The 9832-nt window shown below is 58.1% G+C and overlaps 1 protein-coding gene and 1 long non-coding RNA gene across 8 annotated transcripts in view; one reads left to right on the top strand and one right to left on the bottom strand.

The window, feature by feature from the left end:
• Nucleotides 1-1403: 1403 nt before the first annotated feature.
• LOC111156459 lies at nucleotides 1404-9175 on the bottom strand. Of its 7 annotated transcripts, XR_002641212.1 has the most exons (6): nucleotides 9101-9175; nucleotides 8626-8668; nucleotides 7125-7230; nucleotides 6988-7024; nucleotides 5114-5210; nucleotides 1404-2387 (listed from the first exon to the last, which is right to left on the bottom strand). It is a non-coding gene; the product is annotated as an uncharacterized LOC111156459 (long non-coding RNA). The 7 variants fall into 7 exon arrangements; XR_002641211.1 differs by lacking the exon at nucleotides 9101-9175 and having other exon boundaries at nucleotides 8626-9018; XR_002641208.1 differs by lacking the exons at nucleotides 8626-8668; nucleotides 9101-9175 and having other exon boundaries at nucleotides 1404-1973; nucleotides 2077-2387; nucleotides 7125-8618.
• A 480-nt stretch (nucleotides 9176-9655) lies between these two features.
• The window catches only part of LOC111156373 (SET domain containing 1B), a 22502-nt gene continuing 22325 nt past the window's right edge, over nucleotides 9656-9832 (top strand). The window contains exon 1 of the mRNA XM_022517203.1: nucleotides 9656-9701. The gene's annotated coding sequence lies outside the window, so the exon portion shown is untranslated. The remainder of the gene's footprint in view (nucleotides 9702-9832) is intronic.

The following is a 9832-nucleotide window of genomic DNA, read 5'->3' as shown; positions in this document are numbered from 1 at the left end:
CCCAGGAAGATTTTCAATTTTCAAGTTCTCAGCAAAGACCAGGTAAACTTTATTTTAAAAAATTTTAAGATTTTATTTATTTATTTGACAGAGAGAGATCACAAGTAGACAGAGTGAGAGAGGGAGGAGGAAGCAGGCTCCCCGCTGAGCAGAGAGCCCGATGCAGGACTCGATCCCAGGGCTTTGGGATCATGACCTGAGCCGAAGGCAGAGGCTTAACCCACTGAGCCACCCAGGCGCCCCATACCAGGTAAACTTTAGTTCACGGAGGAAATTGCCAACTTGGCAATTCCATAAAGGCCGGGTAGGTTTTCCGCGGAAGCAAGGCAGGGTCTGACCACCAGAGGGCAGCAGCGACCGCTCGTGGAAGCTTACAAATAAGAGCCCAGAGCTGGGAAAAGGAGGCAAGGCCCAGCTCCAGGTCAAGCGAGTCCTACACCCGCCCCACCACGCTCCTCATTGGGCCAGAGGGCCACCTGCTGGGTCAAGCACCCCCCGCATACAAATTTACACCAACTCATTCATTCCTTTTTTGCAAAACAAGTTTATTGAGAGGCAACTGTGTTCCTGCCTGGAAGGAGCTATCTTGGGGAAGCAGTCCAAAGAAGTCTGGAGACGTGAACAATTTAGAGACCAGAACCTCTGTAGGGTTCAGGGAAGGTTGAGCCCAAGCTAGGCAGTGTTGGGACGGCAGACCAGCGGGAGCAGGATGGGTACCCTGGGCAAAGGCACAATAGCTGGAAAACCCCGTCAGGTTCCACAGCACCTGGGCAGTGAGGCCAGACATGGTTGTCAAGGTAACTGGGGTTAGATCAGGGAGGGCCTTGCTGCCAGGTTCAAGACGGGTATGGGACAGAAAGCTCCTGAAAAGAAGTGCCCAGCCAAAGCCAGCCCCGCAAGCTCTCTGGTGACCCAAGAGGATCTGTGATTGGCTGGTGAGGCAGTGCTGGGGTCACACTTACATAGTGGCAGCCTGAGGCTAGCAGACGAGGAAGGATGGAAGAAGCCTCTGAGTGAGGGGAGGACCACTTACCTTCCCAAGCCAGCCCTGGACCTGACCCTGAATCAGGGACCCTGAAGCTCAGGGAGGGGCTGAAGGGCAAGAGGAGGAGGGGCGGGAGAGAGTTCAGTTGCCCCACTCTGAGCCAACTGTCACCTGGGGGTTAACCACACCTCCTGATGAAATTTCCTCAAAATCCCTGACCTCAAGTTGCCATTTTCTCCACCTGAGAAACAGGACTCTGATCCCAACTTAAGACAACAAATGGCTTCTACAAAACTGAGCGGGTGGGGGGATGGGGGGGGGAGGGATGTCAGGGAGGAAAAGCAAAGGTTCCCAGCCCCGCCCGCATCCAGGCAGAACAGCTGACACTGGCCCCAGCCGTTCCCCCGCCCACCCACCCACCCCCGCCTCGCCAAGAGGCTGGCACAACCGCAGCCCCACACGGCCTGGAGTGTGTTTGATTTGGACCCGGCTCCAGTGGTGGTGTAGGGGCTGGATCTGTACCTAAAAATACCCAGGAGCCAGGCCAGCTGCGGAGAGCTTCCTCAGAGGCAGCTGGGCCAGGGCAGGCCGGCTGAGGAGCTGTGCCTGTCCACACGCCAGGGGAGCCCTGCTCCCTCTGTGAGCGGTTCTGAGGACCCAAGTCATTCACCTTCTAGTCACCAGGGATTCCCGGAGAGGTTTAGGAAAACAAGAAAGAGTCTGTACGTTGGATCTTAACACAGAACTGTTGGACACCGAGGCCTAGGGGAGCAGGCCAGCATGCATCTGTGGGGTAAACTCACTTGGCCTGTGCTAGAGTTTAAGGCCAGCGGGGCCCAGGAGAGAACTAAGGGCCAGATCCATTCCTGTCTTGTCAAAGTCTGATCAGCACAGGATGGAGCAGGTAATGACAATTCTTCCAGCTTCTACTTCCCTGGTACCTCAGAACATCCTAGAAGGTCACCTCACACCTGAGGAGTCATCCACCCTAGAGGAGACAGAAGACACCGAACTATTCTTTGAGGTACTGGCGATGGAAGGTGGCCAGGGGTATAGCCTGGGAGTCAAGGACTCTCTCCAGGGCTCAGTACCTGGTGGTGCTGCTGGGGAGGTCATGCTGAGACACAAAAAGCTCTCCTCACAAAGCCGGACCCGGAAACAGCTCAAAAGGTCATCATCCACCTTCTTCCTCCTGGTTCACATGGGGAGACCTCAGCTCCCGTAGGGGCGGGGACTCGCTGAGGTCACTGGCCGGTTGGAGACAGCGCTGGACCCAGGAAACCTCCAAGATGGCGGGGTGCCTCTAGCCACGGTCCAGGCAGAGGGAGTCTCCACCCAGAGGGTCCAAAAGGTCGTATTCCTGGCTGGGGCTCTCGGCGGATGGGCCGGAAGAGGCGGGACCCTGGTGTCCAGTAGCAAGGCAGGTTCAGCCACCTCCCAGCCTTGGGCCGCCCTTCCGCTGGCGTGGCCCTCTCCAGGATGGCCCTACCAGATTGGCGCCAGGAGCAGCCCCGCCCTGAGCTCGCTGGGAGACCGGGGGCGGGGCCAGCCTCTGAGCCAGGAGGAACCACGGCCAGAGGACAGACAGGCTGCTCCGCCTCTCCCTGCCCCCAGGAGGTGATGGGCTGGGGTGGGGGCAGGGGGGACAAAGAAAGGTGAAAGAGGTAAAAAAGAAAGGGAAGTGGGGAGGGGGGCAAGACCCTTACAGGTCACCGGGACACCTCGCCCTCACACAACCAGACCACAGTTTCGCACCTAATTGCTCCTTAATTGTTCCAAGGGCGGGAGTGGAGGAGCTGGCTACAGCCAGCCCTTCAGGCTGTGGCTAATGGGGGGGGGGGAGTTTAAACCAATTATTTAACCACCCGATGCCCATCTGACATAAAGACCCCTGTCTCTCTAAGCCCTAAGGACTCTATCTAAAGGGAGGGAGGACACCCTCAGGCAGCAAGCCAGTTACGTGAGGATCAAGGGGGTTGAAAGCAATTCAATAGCACCGAATTTAAATCCTAAGAGTCTGGAGCAGGAGTGGAAGGAAGAGCCCCACGGGATAAGAAGAATGTGAACCTCATCAACTTTTACGAAGTGCTCCCCCCACCCCAACGGGGGGAAGGGGGTCTGGGGCCAGGTGCAGCAGAGTGAACCTCCCCCCCCCACGCCCCCAGCAAAGCACAAGATGGACAAACCCAGCTGATGGGGGACTAGAGACCCTCATGCGCCCAAGCAAAGGAGCCAGAAAGAGCCAAGAGCACCACACTGGTTACTTTCAACCAGACAGTTTTCCCAGCTTCCTGGCAATGATGCCAGCAGACAGCTGGCACGGGAGGGAGCCCAAAATAACCCAGACAGCTGGGGTGGGGGGGGTGCCATGGACACAGGCGATGGGCTGCAAGTCAAGACACCTGGAATCCCATCCTGGCTGCCAGTGGTGGCCTCATGACCTTGGGTGAGTCACTTCTACTCTCTGTGTTTTGGGAGAGTGACCCCAAATCATGACCTGATCGTGGAACAGCTGAGGGCAGGCCACCACTCCGACTCAAACAACACAGGAGGAAAAATGGGGCTGGCTCCCTGCCTACGAAAGTCAGTCCTCCCCTTTGCCCTGAGGCTTTGCCACGTGCCTGGGGGGGGGGTGGGTTGGTGGGGGAGGAGCTCACAGGCAGCCCAACCCCCACTCCCTGCAGCCACAGGGGAATGGAGGCCAAGTAGTGTGAAGCCAGAACGTGAGGCCAAGCCCCCTTAATCACACTTAATCCTCCCACTCCCATTTCCAGCCTGCATCTTTATTATCATTGCACACAGGAGAGACTCACCCAAGGTCACCGGCACAACCACTGGACTTAGAGCTTCCCTTGATCAAGTGCCAAGATGGCTCTCAACCAAACCTCCAGGTCAAGCCCTTCCGGCTCCCCCAAACCTCAGTTTAGCCCTCACACTGAGGGGTGGGATCAAAGTGGGCCGGGCTCATCCCACAAGGAAGCCAGACCTCACTTCCGATGGGGGAGTGGTGCAGGCCGGTGGCACCTGGGCCCAAATGGTTCATCAAAGTAATCCCTTAACTAGAGATCACACGGGGGAGGGGGCAGAGATCAAGGGCCACACCACCTCCAGCTGTGGAGCTTCCTGGAGACAGTGGGAAACCATCAGCAGCCCACTTGAGTAAGGAGAGAGTTGCCATTACTGGGAAGCTAATGCCTGTGTCAGGCCCTGAGCTTGGGGTTTCCAAGTGCGCTAGCTCCCGTCCTCACAAAACCTCCAGGTGTTACCCTGCCCAAAGATTCTCAAAACGTGTCCTCGGCTTGCAACCATCAGCATCACCTGGGACCTTGTTAGAAATACAAGTTCCCAGACCCCGCCTACGGTGTGGAAAAACTGGGCCCTGCAGTCGGTTCTACCGGGCATGCCCGAGACTGGGAATCAGGACCCAGCCCCATCTGTGCACAGGGGGAAACGGGCTCAGAGACTAAGCAGCTTGAGCAGAGTCACAGCACGTAAGTGGCTAGCCAGGTTTCAAATCCTTTTGTCTGATTTTAGAAACAGTATTTTTTTGGGAGGGGGGTGGGGGCACAGAGAAAGGCGGAATTCCCAGGAAAGGGGAGAAGGGTCAAGAAACCTCTTTCTCAAGAGGAAGCTAGCCCAGATCTCAGGTCCTCGTGTTCTCCACCTCCCTAGCAGCTAGACAGCAGAGGGAAGAGGTTGGCTCACACAGTTACCCCACACACCCCCACTCAGCGCCGGAAGGGAGGGCCAGAGTAGGGCCGGGCTTCCTGGCGGCAGACCGTGCCTTTCAGAAGAGGCACCCCGGGCCCTCCGCGCCCCCCCACCCCCAACACAAGTGGGAAATGCTTGCAAGCAGCCTCCTATGCGGCTCAATCCGGCAGAGAATTGCACGCCCCAAAGGCTTGACAACAGAAGCGGACAGGCGGGGATGGATGGACCGAGCAGGCCCAGCAGGGAGCCGACTTCACACACTCACACACTCACACTCACACACACACACTCCCACACATCTGTAAGGGGGAGGGGCTGCAGAACCAGCTTAGCGGGTTTGGGGTGCCCGCCCTCCCTGGGCTCCAGGCCCAAGCCCCCCAAATCTCCCTCACAGGCTGGCAAAGGACTCACACCTACCTTATTGTCAGAGTGAAATCAGGCCTGCTCCTGCTGTCCAAAGGAGGGTGGTTCACTCTGGGGGTACCGGGCGGTTGCCCGTCCTCCAGCCAAGAGCCTGACAGGACAAAGTCGGAGGGTTTGTTAGGGACTTGACAGCCACAAACCGGGCAGGGTCCCCTTTGAAAGGGAGCCTCACAATAGCCCCCCCTTTCCATCTGCCCAGGCAGCCCTCACTCTGGAAAGGATGGGGGGGAGGGGTGCCGCTGAGTCACGAAGGTTCAGCCCGGGCGACTAGCAGCAGGAGGCGACTCATCTGCATTTCCAAAGGCCCGCCCTGTCCACATCCCCTCCCCGAGAAAGGGCCGGAGATATGAGGGCTTGCCCTAGAGCCCTCCGCCTCGGGGGATCCCGGGGAAGGCCCGCTCAGCTTTCCCAGGCTACACTCTTTCCCCACCCCCCACCCCACCACCCCCGGCCTCCGGAGCGCAGGGTTGGAGGGTGTGCCCCGAAATACCAAATCAGGACGTCGGTGGCCTCCGGGAGGGCCTCGAGCCCAAACTGGGGACAAAGGGGGCCCCCACCCCTCGGGCTCGGGGAGCCAGACTTGGGCGCCGAGGCCCGGGTATCGACCTAGGGTCAGGGCCGGCCCCCGAGGAAGGCTGCCCCCGCCTCGGGAGGCACCGGTCAGAGTCAGGGAGAGCCTCGAGGCCCCGACCGTCCCCGTGGTCCTTTGCTACTGGCTTCCATGGTCCCGCCTAGCCATGAGGCCTCCTCGTGCCCGCGCGGGCCCCGAGTCGGGCGCGGGGTCCGAGACCTCTGCGGAGCCCGCGGTCGTCGAGGCCTCCCCCGGCTAGGGGCGTCCACGCGGGCGGCGGCCTGGAACGCGGGCGGCGGCGCGCCGGCCTCCCCTCCCCCCCTCGCCCGGCTCCGCCGCCTCCTTCCCTCCTCCCTCCTGGCGCGCAGCAGCCGCCACCGCCCGAGCCGCGGGCGGCGCGCGAAATGGCGCCGGTCTGGCCGCCTCGCCCGGCGGAGGCGAGCGCGGGAGCCCGGGCGCGCGACGCCCCCGAGCCAGCGGCCCCCCCGCAGCAGTTTCCGCGGCCACCCTCCGACCTGGGGCTCTGTGCCCTGCAGGCTCTCGGGGCCCGGCCCGGCGAGGGGCCGCCATCAGCCCCAGGCCCCCAACGACAACCGGGGAAGGAACGAGGGAGGAAGGAGGAGGAGGGCGGCCGCCATTTAGCCACCGGCAGCCCGGCCCGCTCGCCTGCCTGCCCCCCGGCCCCGGCCCCCGCCCCGGGCCTCGGCTGACAGCTCTGCTCTGAACCTGAAAATAAAACTCGTGTTTGGGAGGGAGGAGCGAGCGCGGCCCGGAGAACAGGCACCGCTCGGTGGCAGGCAGGAGAGATGCTGCGTCATGGTGCCAACATGGACGCCGGCCTTTTGTCCTTTTTTTGCTTAGGAAGCGCAGGCACGCCCCGGAGCCCCGAAAAGCCGGCTTCAGAGTGCGAGACCCACAATCAAAAGAAAGAGTTCCTAGGCCGAGCGGGGACGTTTCCTTGTCTTTTGAGCCCCCCCCCCCCCCCCCACAACACTTCAGTTTTCCCCTCCCCATCAAGGCGCAGACCTAGAAAAGCCGGGAGGGAGGGGGATGAGCGCAGGCAGCTCCATGGATCCCATAGCTCGCTGGGGGAGAACCTCCCCTCGCCTCCGGGGCAGAAGGGTCTAAGGAGCCCTCCTCATACCCCCACCCCTCCCCATCCGGCTGCCAAACCTAAAGCTCCAGAAACCTCCTTCTCCCCTCGGCTCCCAAGCATCTGCAGCCCCTTGGCCTGCTCGAAAAAAGATTTCCTCGAAGGGGCAAAAGGCCTTTTTTTTTTTTTTTTTTAAAAACTTACCCGCTCAGCCCGGTGCCATGGAGTCTGGAAGATCAACCTGGGCGGAGGTTTTGGACGTGTTATGTAAAAAATATCTTTTGGGGGGGATTGTTTAGTTAGGATTTTGGGGAGAATGGTGGTGTCTTTCCTGTTGTTACCTTTTTGTAAGTTACACTCTCATGGCATTTTCTGCTCCTTCCACTTCTGCAAACTTTCCAGGGTTGGGTTGGCAAAAGGCGGCTTCGCTGAGGACTGTTTACTGCTCTGGATATAGCAATGGTGTGATCGTCATTAAGAGACAAAAGGCGAAAATACACAGTCAAATCAAACAAAAGGCAAAAGACGCACGGCCATCCCAACCACCATAGAAAATACCCGCGAGTTAACGTTGGTGTTTGGCTCGAACCAGCTAGGACTTGTTTTCCAGTTTTAATCTAGTTTCCTGTGACGGCTTTAGTCTCTGTACACAAAGAGAAGGTCTTCCTTTCCCTCACCCACTCCCCTACCAAGACGAGAAAAACAGAGCTGTTTTTCTTCAAATAGATCGATTTTCAAAGAAAGTGTACATGTTACTGGGAAGAAAGCTGACTAGCATTTATGGCTGTAAACATTTTCAAAAGCTTAAAGCTAAAACCTTAGCTTTCTAAAAAGCAAAATCGTCTAAAAGCATTTTAACTGGCTTATATTAGACAAAAGCGACAAAGACATACATGCAGATGAAGGTTCAGAAAATTAAGGACATCTCAGCAACATTTACATAGAAACTGCACTGCGTAAGGACACAATGGATTGGGTACTTACAATGTAAAAGGTTTTTAAAAACTTAAGAGTAACAACTGCTTACAATTTTTTGTTGCTGCCATTTCGCTAGTCCTAAAACTATACATTTAAAACATTACCTTGTTAAAAAGAGAGCAGAAGGAGTTAATAAGATGGCCAGGTTTAAGTGCTTAATAGAGGAAACTATATATATTTAAAAATTTATTGTTCAGTCAGTCAAGAGAATACAGATTAAGACAGCTCCAAGCTCCCCCCACCCACCCAAGAAAAAAAAGGAAAAAAAATTAAATATGTCATTTACTTAGGTTTTTTGGAATTCAAAATTGTTAACTGCTGACATTAATGGTGTGCTATGACCTAGTTATACAAGACAAAGATGGATTCCAAGTCATAAGGAAAAATCCAGATCTTTTTAAAAAGTCTTCTTCATTCTTCCAATTGTGAGTCCTTTAGCCTGTTGACAAATGTTAAACACAACACTGAGGCGTCCTGAACTGGATGGTGGAGTCAAAGGAAAAACATTCCCCATTTGCAACAAAGGAAAAACCCACTTGGCCATTTAATTCCATTGCAGAAAAATGGCTCCCCTCATCTGTTGGCCTCTCCTTGGTGTCTGATGAACGATGTTTTGAGATCAGCGTCTAATAACTCAAGCCCTATAGAAGCCGCGCGCTGATTGGCTGCCGCGCCCTGCCGCCCTGCTCCAGCCAATTACCTACCCACGGCCAAATTACAAACCCCGAAAAGAGCCCCAATATGAAATACACCACCACGAAGCCCCAGCAAGGCGGCTCCTTCGCCTCCGCGACCCGAGAGGAGAGGCAGAGGGGGCTGCAAATGCGTCCTCGTGAAGCCCGGGAGCCTCGGAGTTGAACTCACAAAATGGAAGCCGCGCGCTGATTGGCCGCCGCCACTCCCGGACCTTTAATAAAGAAAGGGGAAGGAAAAGATAAATGCAAAAAAGGGGGACTCTCTCCTCTGCTGGTGGAGGAAGAAGGGGGGGGGGAGAAGCATGTGTTTAGGACAATTACAGGGCGCTCCCCTCCAAAAATAAAAACAGAGCAAAAAGCTTCTATCACCCAGGTCCAGGCGAGGGCTACATCCTCCCAGCAATGTGAATGCTAATTTGGTTAAAATCCTGGTTTCCCCTCCCTAGCTCAGCTCCAAGGGGGAGGGGGTTTCGGGGCAGAGGAGGAAGCCGGAGCAGAGATACCTCGATTGCAACTCGTCTTGAGTCGTCTTGCCTCCCCCCATGGTTCCCAGAGTCTAAACACACAATCACACCCCCCCGACCAAAAAAAAAAAAAAAAAAAAAAAAAACCAGCCCCTTCCCTCAGAGCCCCCACGCGCCCACCTCCGGTCTTGGCAGTTTGGAAACAGTTTTGGAGGCCCCAGGCGCACGCCGCGGCAGCCGCGGCTCGGAGGGTAGCCCCAGCCGCGGGAGGTAGAGCCTGGGGAGACCCCCCCCCTCCCCCGCCAGCCAAGCCCCCCACCTAAGTCCCAGCAGAATAAATAAATTAAAAGGCCTTCCCCCGGGGAGGGGGGGAGGCAGTGTGGGAGCGCGCGAGTGAGGGGTGGGGGGCCGCTGGGGCCCGGGGCTTTGGCGGCGCAGCTGCCGCCGCCGGGAGAGTGCCTGGGGAAGCGGCGAGGAAGGAGAGGGGAGGAGGAAGAGGAGGAGGAGGAGGAAGAGGAGGAGGGTGAGCGCTCGGGTCGGGCTCCTTAGCGGTGTATTGTGGGATGTGCGGCTACTGGGAGCCGAGCCTCCGCCGCCAGCCGCCTCCCGGGCAGCAGCAGCAGCAGCAGCAGCAGCAGCGGCGGCAGCAGCTCCGGGCCCGGCAGCCGCGGCGGCGGCGCCCCCCCCTCCCGGCCCCCCGTCCGGCCGCCCCGGCCTCGGCTCCCGCGGGGGACACCATGTACTGGCTGGCGGCGCAGGGAGGCCGGCGCCCGGCGGGGATGTAAGCGCGGCTCAGGAAGAGAGAGGCCGCGGTCGGCAGCCGGGCGGCCCCGAGCCCCCGGCCCCGGCCCCGGCTCCGGCCGACCGGGCCGGCGGGCGGGCGGGCGGGCGGCGCCAGGCCTGCCGCGAGCC

This window comes from Enhydra lutris, unplaced genomic scaffold (assembly GCF_002288905.1).
Source record: "Enhydra lutris kenyoni isolate GAN:26980312 unplaced genomic scaffold, ASM228890v2 scaffoldscaffold46, whole genome shotgun sequence".
Lineage (NCBI taxonomy): Eukaryota > Metazoa > Chordata > Mammalia > Carnivora > Mustelidae > Enhydra > Enhydra lutris.
The sequence above is the reverse complement of the archived record's forward strand: the minus strand, read 5'-3'. Positions and strand labels throughout refer to the sequence as shown.